Source organism: Triturus cristatus, chromosome 11 (genome assembly GCF_964204655.1).
Source record: "Triturus cristatus chromosome 11, aTriCri1.1, whole genome shotgun sequence".
NCBI lineage: Eukaryota > Metazoa > Chordata > Amphibia > Caudata > Salamandridae > Triturus > Triturus cristatus.
This window is the reverse complement of record NC_140594.1, coordinates 977,203,359-977,217,115: the sequence shown is the minus strand read 5'-3', so window position 1 is coordinate 977,217,115 and position 13,757 is coordinate 977,203,359.

Below are 13,757 nucleotides of genomic sequence, written 5' to 3'. Positions count from 1 at the left end.
GAGAAAATCATTTAGTTCAGGATAACATTATTGCTTAATGGATCGCGCCATCATACTCCCCTATAAAACACTGCTATATGTACACACGTAACATAGGTGAGCCTCACATTGTGAAGGTGGCTGAGACCTAGCCTGAATCAGCCATGCTCGCATCACATTGCGCATGCTTATTAAGAGATGGTCAGATTTAGGTGTAAGGATACTGAAATGCCGGAAACTTTGATACCTGAAGCCAACCTAAATCCTCACACTTAAAGGAACAAGGTATTACAACGTAATTGGGGAAACTAAAAACAACTAATATCTTTATGGTTTTGTGCTTAAATCAGGCAGAGATACCTTCCACTCCAGTTCAAATTCAGTGTACCTTTATTCCTTTTCAATTTCAAGAATAAGGTTTATGCAAATGTTTGTTTGTCTGTCTTGATATGTCATGTCCATACTCATACGTTTAGCTAGTAGTAATGACAAGAGCCTGACGTGTGTGCATTGCACACACTTGTTTGGGATAGAGCACATAGAAGCAGGTCTTATGAGTTTCCTAAAGTATCCCTGAACTCGAGCAGAAGAGGCCCATTTGCAGGTCTCTGCAGGCAGCAGGAAAATGATCATGGAGGCAGCATTTGAAGAGGGACTGCCGAGTAGGGGTGAGCGATAAATTCCGCTCTACTGGCAGAATTTGTGGAGTTTTGCTCACTCTTCATTACGATTTTAATGCAGAGTTCTGGCAAAACACTGGCAACTGCTGTGTGGCCAAGCAAAAGCATGAATTTGCATCTCCTAGTGAATATATGACGTTACAACGCATACCATTACAATGCATGCTTTTACATCGCAGTTTTTACAATATAAATACCATTCCTTCACATGTTTTTACAACGCATACCATTGCAACGCATGTACATTGAGGTACATTAAAACTACCATTACAACGCATACCATTACAATGCATACTAATACTACGCATACCATTACAACACATACTATGTTGTTGTATATATATATTTTTTTTCAAACCATCCCCTGGGACAGGATACAAGGGAAATAGGGGTTTTTGATGGGGGAGATTATTAATCCCCAGGTACTAATTTGAAAATGTGTGTACTTTTTAAAGTACCTATCCATTAAAATACCTGAGTAGTAATAATAAAATCTATAAAAAGGTTCGAAAAGACAGGGAAAATTAAACATAAATTTTAAACATAAAAAAACACTACTCTCAGAGTCAAACAGAGATTATACATACAATCTTTTTCAAAAAACATAAAACGGAAATCCTTCAACTATTTCTATTACAGTCCCTGTGCCAGCAACAACACAACATGGCTGACATTCTGAAAAGGGACGTATAAACTAACATTTTTACACATGCCAAAATATATATACATTCTGTCAGGTTGTGAATCACGCAAAAAACTGTTTCCAATACATATTTTCTTTTAAGTTGTCGTTTACCCTCAAAACACGTATAAAAGAAGCCAACCACCATTTTGTGCTCAGTGGTAAATTGACTTTCGAGGTGACCACACACAGCAAGAGTAGCAGGAGAATGTTACCGTTTGTCAAATTGAACACTGCCATCTACAGTCCCAAGTAAGTGTATGTTTACAATAAAACAGCATCAAAATATTGACACTTAAATCACAAGAACTTACAATATAATTTTTAATTAATATACAGCATTTACTCATTTTGAAAAGCAGCCACCAAACTAAGGTAGATATTCGAGAAATTATCTCACCATTGAAAAGTAAGCAAATAAAGGAACAAAATGTACGCAAATTAAAAAAGCACATAAGCTAGAAAAAAAATGTCATTACATTTTACTTTTGATATTAACAGAGATTGAACATACATCAACACCAAATACCTAGCAGGAAGAAACAAACCTTTACAGAATCAAATGTAAGAAAAATATTAACAATAATCTGTTCAAAAAAAGAAAAAAAACTTTATTGATCTCAGAAATAAAACATTAGCAGACAGATCAAAATTAAGTTTAAAATGTTACTAATTTAACACCTTCATGTCTTTGCTTCAGGAAACAGGCTCAGTGAAAGTGTTGGATAGTGGTGGGGGAAAATTTACTATGCTTACTCTGACTAGTGATTACCTCAGTGAATGTGTTGCATGGTGATGGGGCAAATTTACTATTCAAACACCAATAGGTGCTTGTCTCAGGGAAAGTGCTGGATTGTGGTGGGGGCAAAATAAATATTCCTACTCCGACCTATGCTTGCCTCAGGGAAAGTGCTGGCTGGTGATGGGGGCAAAATTACTATTCCTACTCCGACCTGTGCTTGCCTCAGGGAAAGTGTTGGATGGTGGGGGGGGGGGAATTTACTATTCCTACTCTGACATGTACTTGCCTCAGAGAAAGTGCAGGGTGGTGGGGGCAAATTTCCAATTCCTACTCAGACAGGTGCTTGCCTCAGGGAAAGTGTTGGATGGTGGTGGGGGGCAAATTTACTATTCCTACTCCGGCAGTGCTTGCCTCAGTGAAAGTGCTAGATGGTGGTAGGGGAAAATTTACTATTCTTATTCGGACCTGTGCTTGCCTCAGGGAAAGTGTTGAATGGTTTTGAGGGGCAAATTTAATATTCCTACTCCGACAGGTGCTTGCCTCAGGGAAAGTGTTAGATGGTGGTGGGTGAAAAAATGATTGTACTTAATTAAAAAATTACAAATTAAACAGTAAATTTTATATTTTTATTTCTGTTATTTGTCAAGCATACAGTCAAACACTTTTTGTCTTTTACCTTCGCAACAGATTAAACTATATGAACCAGCAAGAATAGAGGAACACATCCTCAATAGAAGTAAAAAAAAAAGCCATCACCACTGGAGAAGCAAAACTATACAAGATAAAAATAATCAAAAACAACATTATCATTTTTTTTGCAGGTTTCAAGTACAGAATAATTTTATTTTAAAAAGTATATTTGCAGTAAAAATGTCAGCCTCATAAGCAAAAGCAAAATTACTTTTTTTCAACAATAAAAGCACTAGTCAATTTTTGTGCAGGCTTTTGCAGAACCAAAGAATCAAAACTACCAAATACAACATAATGAAGATCCGAAAGAAAAATGCCAAAAAAAACAGCATATACACCAGGCCTTTCCAACAGGACAACAAGAAAACCTAAATAAGGTAACCTTTACCATTCTGTAAACTCAAACCAAAATTAATCTTTTTTTCATTAAAGAAACAAAAGCAGGAAACAATTCCCAAAAACATTATCAAGCCAATGCAATTAAAACCTGGTACAATTATGTTAAAAAATGAAGCTGTAAAATAAACAATGTGCACTAACTTTTCACTTGCAGGCAAAATAGTTTTAAAATAAGCCATACTTAAAATCACTAAACAATCCTTTTCTCTTTTTCTTCTTTCTGCAGAGAATGGCAGCAAGAAAAGAAGCCAAATATATACAATCAAGCCGCGGAAATGGACTGTTAAGTCACAGTGTCTACGTTTATTGTAAGGAGAGACTAACTGAGCCCAGGTCATGGGAGGTGTGTGCATTATTACTCATCCCTTTACACAGGCAGAGCAGTTACTCTTGGCGACACCGTTGAAAGGACCACTGAGCATAAACACTCTGCCTCTACAATGAAGATAGAGGTAAGGGAGAATATAAATGAAATTAAAGCCCTGGCATCCACCTCCAATGAACCATGTGGCTCATTTTTGAGGGTGGTGTCTCAAAACATTCCAAGACATGTAGCAAGTTGTATGCCCACAATCCCCAACCTACGGTGAATTATGCAGCATTAAAAACAGGCAAGTAACCCCTACGAGTAACACCCCAAACCTTTTCTGACATAAACATTCCACCTGAACTTTCTTTAACTGTTCCTAATGAATCCTTTCTTTTGCATGACAACAAAAACCCTATTAAAAGAATAATAATCTTTAGCACACCCCATAATCTTGTTAAGTTGGAGAGTAGTGATATTTGGATGATGGATGGGACTTTTAAATCCACACCCCATCCATTCACACAAATATACACTATTCATGCCTACATTAATCATACAGTAGTGCCCTTAGTGTACAGCTGACTCACTGATAAACAATCCTCAACATACACTGAATTTTTGTCAGTGATAAAAGATAAGACCATGAACAAAAGTCCTAGAAAAGTGTTATTTGACTTTGAATTACCTATGATTAACACAATTACCAAAATGTACATGGATACCCAAATTCAAGAAAACATCCTTAGTTGAGGATTATATATCAGACAGTAAACTACAATTTGAATTAAAGAAACTAACTGCACTTTGTTTCTTCTGACAGTGTAGATGAATGCTCCACATCTATTACTGAATCTGAATATTTTACTGCAAATAAGGACAAATTGGCACCTCTTTTAAATTACTTTGAAGACACATGGATTGGCCATCTAAGCAGGTCAGGCTGCAGGAGGAAGCCACATCTCCATGTGAAGTGGTGGAACTGCTACTTGACCTGCTTAGAGGGTGGAGCAAAAACAAATATGCCATAGAGGGATGGCACATCTCCTTCAACAAATCTATCAGTAAACCACATCCTAACTTCTATCATTTCTTGGAAATTTTAAAGAAGGAGCAAAGTTTCCAAGAAATGAGAATAGTGGAATCATTAACTGGTAGTCTGAACCCACGAATCTCTAAAAGAACAAAAGAAATGTCAGAGCGACTATTGGGTGCACTTCAACCATTTTCGTTGATGGTGTCTTCAGACTACCTAGATAATATTGCACACATCCTACATTTCTAATCTACACTAACTCCTACACCACCTTACTTGCCTGTTTTGACAAAGAATTCCCATAATTCAATTGGCATTTTTCTAAAAAAAATGTAAATTATAAATAAAATGTTGGGTTTCTTACCTTCAGTTGTCTTCTTTTTTCAACTCTTTGATTCACGTACAATCCCACATTTCACCAAGAGTCTTGACCAGTCTTTTAATCCTTTGGAAATAATCCATAATCCGTGATATGAACCACGACCCGAGTTGAACTAAGCAAAAAGGACACAGTCCGGCAAAGCCATATTTTAACAGCAAAAACTGTACTGTAAACTGTACTGTGCGTACCTACAAAAACGCACCCCAAAAAAATCCCGAAAAAGAATACTTGTTCGGCAAAAAATGTAACATGATTCCATCGATGCAATCCTCTCTCGCTCAAATTCAAGTTAAAAAAACCATGAAAAAGTAAAAATGTTTCGGAAAAAAATAAGAACCAAAAAATCCATCGTTGAAATCCACTCTCGACCAAAGTCCAGCATAACTCCCAAAAACCATATAGCAATGGTTTAAAAATGTCCCAAAAACTATTTTTTCAACCCAAAACATCTGTCCATGTTCCTTCGTCCTGTCTGGAAAACCGCGACAATGCAATAAAAACATTTTTAAAAACCCGTCACATCAAAAAAATTACCAACAATATTACTTTCATGACACTATTGTTTGATAGGAACAATAGTCAATCTATTAAATTAATCCTATTAATCAAAAAGTGTTATAAAAAAATCATCTCGATGTGGGCCTACAACTGTTACCTGTTTTGGAAAACATTTTTCAGTAAAAACATACAATAATATCAAAATACAACTTTCCTAGTTCTTACTACCTCTGTACCGGGGTGAATGTATGATATTGTTCTGCATTCTGTCCATCAATTGACCTTTTTGCATTTGTCACCCCGAGTGGGACGGGTTTGCCCAGACGTGGGTCTCATGCTCTCCATGCCACTGGAGTCAAGCTATCCTGGCTGATGAGGGGTGAAACCCTGAAACTGGCCCTAGGATGCTTGTTTCCAGTCAAGGGAGGACCTGGCCTGGCAGTTGGGGTTGGACTGTTCCCATTGGGCGCAGGGTCCAGAATGATTTGCATATGGCTAGGTTCAAACTGGAATGGCATGTTGAGCAAAACAACAATGGATTTAGGCCCAGATCTCTGTACTGGGGTGAATGTATGACATTGTTCGGCATTCTGTCCATCAATTGTTCTTTTTATTTTTAGAAAGAGGGCTTTTTCTGGTTTAACCATCCTGTGCCACTCCCTGCTAGTTGAATCAACATCTGATTTAGACTGGTAGGGTCCTGATGATGCTTTTACTCTAGACAACAACACAAAGGGAGCTGAGGTGTGTCCTGCATATCCTGGTGAGCCATCACCAGGCTGATGGGTCTTCCTGGGCTAGAGTGGTGAGAGGAGTTGTAATTGACGCCTGAATACGGCTGTGCCTGTCCTTTCAAAATGCTGTCTCTGCCCCCCCTGGAGTGTGTCTGAAGCCAAGGCTGGGCAAGGCAAGAACTTGTGAACAACAGGGACTGTCTTTTAAGTTTGACAACTTCAAAGGCCGAAAGGGGTAAAAGTATTGGACTTAAAACCCCAGACTTTTAGAACAATTCTTGATCAAGAGGACCCTGCCAAGAAGAAGAGCTGAAGTGCTGTCAGGTGGAGTACTGCCCATTTGCTGTGTGTTGCTTTGCTGGTTTGACCTGCAGTGCTGCTTATGTCTGTGGGCAGTGGAAAGGACTGGACTTGCACTTTGCTGTATCCTGCTTGAGAAGACTCTCCAAGTGTTTAAAGTAGAACTTGCCACCTATTAAGAAGTCTCAGAGACACAAAGATTTCACCTGCAGCATCCTTGAACTTCACTGCTGGTAATTATGAACTTCTTTGTGGTGCCAGTTCCAGTTCTGAGCCCACGGAGGTTGTTCCTGCTACAAAAAGCTACAAGAAAGCAGAAAATAGATGCACTGCCCTTCAAGTGCCTGTTTTTCTAATGCGGTACAAAAGGGGGTGGTGATGGACGGAGCAGCAGAACCAATCAAACACTCACACCCAGTCAACAGATCTGGGTTTGATCCATCACCGTTCTTTAGCCCACTCTGCCACCCCAGTTCAGACATGGCCATATGCAAATCAGTCTGACGCTGTGCCTCATGGGAACAGTCCAGCCCGAACTGCCAAGCCATGCCTTCCCTGGACCGGAAACAAGCTTCCTAGGACCGGTTTCTGGCATTTCAGCCATCTTCAGCCAGGCTTGCTTGAATCCAGTGGCAAAGTGAGCAAGGGAATCACATCTGAGCATACCCTGCCAACTTATGGCGAACAAAGCGGTACAAAAGGGGGTGGTGATGGACGGAGCATCAGAACCAATCAAACACTCACACCCAGTCAACAGATCTGGGTTTGATCCATCACCGTTCTTTAGCCCACTCTGCCACTCCAGTTCAGACATGGCCATATGCAAATCAGTCTGACGCTGTGCCTCATGGGAACAGTCCAGCCCAAACTGCCAAGCCATGCCTTCCCTGGACCGGAAACAAGCTTCCTAGGACCGGTTTCTGGCATTTCAGCCGTCTTCAGCCAGGCTTGCTTGAATCCAGTGGCAAAGTGAGCAAGGGACTCACATCTGAGCATACCCTGCCAACTTATTCGCCATAAGTTGGCAGGGTATGCTCAGACGTGAGTCCCTTGTTCACTTTGCCACTGGATTCAAGCAAGCCTGGCTGAAGACAGCTGAAATGCCAGAAACCGGTCCTAGGAAGCTTGTTTCCGGTCCAGGGAAGGCATGGCTTGGCAGTTCGGGCTGGACTGTTCCCATGAGGCACAGGGTCAGACTGATTTGCACATGGCCATTTCTAAACTGGGGTGGCAGAGTGGGCTAAAGAACGGCGATGGATCAAACCCAGATCTGTTGACTGGGTGTGAGTGTTTGATTGGTTCCGATGCTCCGTCCATCACCACCCCCTTTTGTAGCGCTTTGTTCGCCATAAGTTGGCAGGGTATGCTCAGACGTGAGTCCCTTGTTCACTTTGCCACTGGATTCAAGCAAGCCTGGCTGAAGACAGCTGAAATGCCAGAAACCGGTCCTAGGAAGCTTGTTTCCGGTCCAGGGAAGGCATGGCTTGGCAGTTCGGGCTGGACTGTTCCCATGAGGCACAGGGTCAGACTGATTTGCATATGGCCATGTCTGAACTAGGGTGGCAGAGTGGGCTAAAGAACGGCGATGGATCAAACCCAGACCTGTTGACTGGGTGTGAGTGTTTGATTGGTTCTGATGCTCCGTCCATCACCACCCCCTTTTTTACCGCTTTGTTTGCCATAAGTTGGCAGGGTATGCTCAGACGTGAGTCCCTTGTTCACTTTGCCACTGGATTCAAGCAAGCCTGGCTGAAGACAGCTGAAATGCCAGAAACCGGTCCTAGGAAGCTTGTTTCCGGTCCAGGGAAGGCATGGCTTGGCAGTTCGGGCTGGACTGTTCTCATGAGGCACAGGGTCAGACTGATTTGCATATGGCCATGTCTGAACTGGGGTGGCAGAGTGGGCTAAAGAACGGCGATGGATCAAAGCCAGATCTGTTGACTGGGTGTGAGTGTTTGATTGGTTCTGATGCTCCGTCCATCACCACCCCCTTTTGTACCGCTGTGTTTTTCTAATGCAACACTGCAGTACGGGAGAAATTTCCACGAACCACTGCAGTGCGGCTCAGGAAATTGACACAGTGCCAGCCTGCAGCCAAAGAAACCATCACGGCCCGAGGTCAGGGCACCAGTCTCCGAAGTTCGAGACCACTGCACTGACTCCATTGCAGGCCTTGCTTTGTGGCTGAAAGAATTGGTGCATCATTGGACCACGGCTGAAGAAATCGATGCTGCGACTGTTTGATGCCACCACATCCACCTCCAGCACATCTAGATTTCCACACATCGTATCTGTGCGACAAGTTTTTCTGATGCAACACCCGAAGGCCAGAGTCATCTTGGAATTGACACCTTGCTTTCCCCTACACTTCGGATTCAACGCCGCACTTCTCCTGCATGCAGCAGAACTTACACAGCACCTTCTCAAGGACTCAGGTACAGACACATCGCTGTGTTTTCTGATGCTTTCCTCCTCTGCAGCTGTTTTCCCTTGTGAATTTTAATGCATTTGAAGGTACTTTGTATAAAATCACCACATCCATAGTTTCCTATGGACAGAATCGCTAAAACCTTTGAAAAGTCATATTTTGAGTTGTGTATGTTGGATTCCTTGTCTTTTTGTCTTGCTTGGTTCAGATACAGATACTTTATTTTTATAAACTGGTGTAGGGCCCATTTGTAGTTTTTTCACTTTGTTACTGTGTGTGTTATGTACAAAGACTTTACACATTGCCTCTGAGATAAGCCTGACCGCTTGTGCCAAGCTAACAAGGGGGTGAGCAGGGGTTATTTTGGGTATGTAATCCCCTTATTCTGACTAGAAGGAAGGCTCCCTACTTGGACAGGGTGTGTACCACTGCCAACTAGAGACCACCATTTGTAACAATAAGCCCATTGATTCAACAATCCTTTCAGTTACTTGTCCTGGAAATAAAAAGGTATCACACCAAATTAAGCCTATCACTGACCAGTACTACTGCCCCTCCTGGTATGGCCTCAATATTGTGTATAGGAGAAAATAATAAATTAAGCACAACATGAAAATATCTAAAGAGTGCTAAATATGAAAACTGCCTATACGATCCAATCTCCTATAACCTTGATGTACATCAATGAGTATTGAGGGGGAACAAACCCTAATGAACACACTACTTTACAGCACATATAATGCAGATCACCAATATCTGCACATCATCGTTGATACTAAAATAATCCCTGTACAAATGCACTAGAACTGTTGATTCTTACTGGAAGTCTTCTGACATTGGATGGTCACCACCAGACACTCAAGCATCACTAGCTTACTGGCACATCATATAACCACTGTGAAGGACTTCAAATACTAGGAAATCGTAGTCAAGTTGCAGTCCACCAGGCCATGGCGATATGTGGGTGTTCTTTAATATAGAGAGATTGCAAAATGTCTTCTATGGGGCAATCATAGGAAATGTAATTCGTACTATGAACTTCGAAGAATTGCTAATATCCTGGTACAAGCAGAAAGCGAAGTTGAACTTTACATTTTTACAGACAAAATTCCCACATTGAATGCTGATGAATTTACAAGAAGAGGCCCTAGTTCTGACTTCTTGACTACCCAGCCTGAGTGATTGCCTCCAACAACTTGCATCATGTTACTACTTAAAGATATTCTTTTAACTAGACCTCTGGGGACCTATCACTCTGACTGCTCTGGGGCACAAAGGGAATTGTTATTACAGAAGGGCCCAAGATGATTGCATAGCCCCATCTATAATGCAGATTGCTAAATGTACACAGGTGCAATCTCAAGCTGGCGTTTCCTCATTTGCATGACAGTGTGGCCCCAAAGAAATAAGGAAAAAATGTGCCTCTTTGTGCATCCTATAATTGAGAGCTGGGCATAAGGGCAAAGGTGCTGTCATGGACTACTTTGACTGTGTGCCACACAGAGGTTGTGCACAATCAATTCACCCCCCAAGGATGTCCCTTGAAAGGGTGGAAAGGAAGTGCCATGGACCCACCAGACATCCCTTCAAGCAAGTGTAGTGAGTCATTGCAAACGTCTGCAAAGAGATCTTTATTCCCATTTTAAGGGCAAGACTGCTTGCTGGTGACAAAGTGAAAAATGATCAGGTTCCTTCAAACAGTTGGTCTACCTTTCACTAATGCTCAGGGCAGGCACAGGTTTTATGCTGCTCACAGCGCAGAACATTATCTGTAATAGGGTCACAGACCTGGCCTTTGCCAGGCACACCGATTTAAAGGTGAGCCAACTTGCAGATGTGTGCTTAGTGCCCTGTTCATACTATGGCCCCCGGAGCAGCTGAACCTCAGAATACTGTGGGATGCCCACCACCAGCGTTGAAACCTGCCTCATAAAGTCTATTGCCATTTTTGGAGAGCCATCCACCACCCTAAGCTCCTATTCAGAAACAAACATACTATTTTTTGTGAATTCATTTGCTCTCTATCTTATCTCTCTTATCTCTCTTTAGTGATATTGGGCATGGTTGTCCTCTGTTCTTTGTAATACTGATTTTAGTTCTCAAGTCTATCCTAATAAATGTGAAGGATTTTTTTATAAGGCTGAAACCCGGATTTCCCAATTGAAAGATCAAATGTAATTTCTGAATCTTAAAGTCACCACTTTCCAGTCACAGAGAACTGCGCTGGATCTTAAACTGGAGGAGTTAGAGAACCATTCTAGACGCTCAAATCTTCGTATTTTGGGCATTCCGGAAGGCATAGAGGGTCAGCAGACATTACATTGGATTGACTCCTTTATAAAGAAAAATGTCCTCCCAGAATTTAATGGGGATCTGACAATAATGAGAGCCCATCGAGTTCCAGCATACCTCCCTCCTAATGCTAAGTTTCCACGGACAATTCTGGTTAACTTTGGAGACTTTCGGGTCAAGGAGCAGATATTTTCAAGAGCCATTAAACAAAGAAAGTTTTCTTAGGCAGAAGTGCCATTATGTCGTATTTTTTCAGATATGTCAGCTTCCGCAGCAAAAAGGCGGAAAGAATTTGTTAAAATGCTACATCTATTTAAGGCACAAGGGGCGCTAACTATGATAGCCCAGCAGAGCAAGCTGAAAGTGCTAGTCAAAGGCAAATTCCTTATCTTCTGCAATGTTGCAGAAGCACAGGAATTATTGCAACTGATTTCGACAGACAAATCCTAATGGTTATGTGATGAGCTTTAAATCCTTTTAGAGGATATTATGGTGTATTCTAGGATTGAGTTTTTTTATTTTTTATAGAGATGTTCTTGTAGGTAAAAAAAAACTGTCAAATTGCTGTTTGTGTTATTCAGGAAAGGGGGGGTGGGTAGGGGTAGGGACAGTCAGCTGCACTAGGCACCTAATCATTGTGCCTGTAGAAAGGTGGGTGGGTGGGACAGGTTGTTGGACTCTGAGCAAGGGCGGTCATTTGCTCGGGCAACAATGGGTCAAGGAAGGAGTCACGGGCTGGTAAGGGGGCATTGGGGAAAAAATGAAAACCATATTTTTTTTTTATGCATCCATCCATCATTACTTAGAAAGGAAGAAGGGTGGTAGAAGGGGGCAGTTTTTTTAAAAATATTTTTGCTGGTCGTTAGGTGCATACTGTATGTTAAGCAGGGAATTCTATTATTATTTTATTTCCTATAGAGTAAATGGCAAATCAGGAATATGATAATGGGAATTAAGGACGTTCTCAAGGTGGTCTCTTTTAATGTAAATGGCTTAAATAATAAGAGGAAAATGAGAGCCATCAAAGCGTGGATTAAGACTGAGAACCCGTCAGTTATCCTGTTACAGGAGACCCATATACCAGCTGGGAAAATAGCAGACTTCTCAATGTTTAAATCTTGGGCTGCTTATATGGGCTTTTCTTCATCTTCTGCAGCCCACAGAGGAACAGCGATTTTTCTCAGTAAGAAATTTCAGGCCGAGGTAGTCAGTTCAGCGAGTGATCAAAGTGGTAGATGGTGCTGGGTCACCTGTAATTTGGGAGATAGATTATTGACTCTCGCCAGTTTATACGCCCCAGTAGAGGATAATCCCACTCCATATGAGGAATTCTTCCAATCCTTGATCCAAGTTTCAGGTGACCTAATAGTGGGAGGGGATTTCAATCTGTTAAGGAATCCTAAATTAGACTCTTCATCTCAGGCAAAAAAACAATTGAAGCAAAAAACTTTAAAACTGGTTAAAAACTATAGCTCAATGTTTGATATAGTTGATCCTTGGCGGGTGACATTTCCCACTAAAATTTCTTATACCTGTTTTTCAGAGAGATTTCACACCTTTTAACGTATTGATTTTTTTCTTATTTCTAGAAGTTTGGTTTTTAATTCACAAAAAACTTTGCAGAACGGGCTTTCGGATCATGCACTGATAGTTTTAGATTTGGAATTGGGTGAATGTAAGAAATTCTCCAAAAACTGGCAGTTGAACCGACAATATTTATTCGAGGAAGACTGGGTAGCTACTATTAAAACAGAGATCAGCGAGTTTTTTGAACGAAACTATGGCTCAGCCCCACTAGATATTGTTTGGGATTCATTCAAGGCATTTTTTCGAGGGCTTGCCATTGCTAAAGATGCGGGGAATTCAAGAGTAAGAAAGGAGGAAAAACATTTACTGGAGCAAAAAGTGCAAAGGTCTCTTGATAGATTTCTCTCTAGCCCCTCTGTGGACAACCGTCAACAGCTTGACCAGGCTAAATGGGACCTGGCTAACAATTATTATGCTAAGAGTGATTTCCTATTTCAGCAGACTAGTCAAAAAATCTATGAGGAGAGTAATTACACCGGTAGATTTCTGGCATGGCAGGCAAGAGAGCGGGCTGCCAGCAACCAAATACTCGCACTGAAATGCCCCATTTCAGGTTCTCGCTTGGAGGACATAGACGCTGCTGGAAATATTATGGTTCAACATTACGAGAGGATATATGGCCAACTTCATTCCATCGATAGGCCATCTTTGGGGGAGTTTCTTCAGGTAAATGAATTACCTGCATTAACAGATTTAGAAAAAAGGAGCATGGCAAGACCATTTACAAAAGAAGAGTTAGGGAAGGTTATTAAAAACCTACCAACTGGGAAAGCCTGTGGTCCAGATGGCCTCCCTGCTGAGTTTTTCAAAACATTTATGAGTGTAATTGAGGATTTTCTCCTTTTATTGGCAAATTCAATTCTTGAAGGAGGATCTATACCTCTCTCTTTCAGAAAGGGGAATGTAGTCAGTTTTTTGAAAAAAGGTAAAAATAGTGAAGATCCTAATTCATACCGTCCGATAACGCTTTTAAATTCTGACTACAAATTAATTACCAAACTTTTAGCCAATCATTTTAATG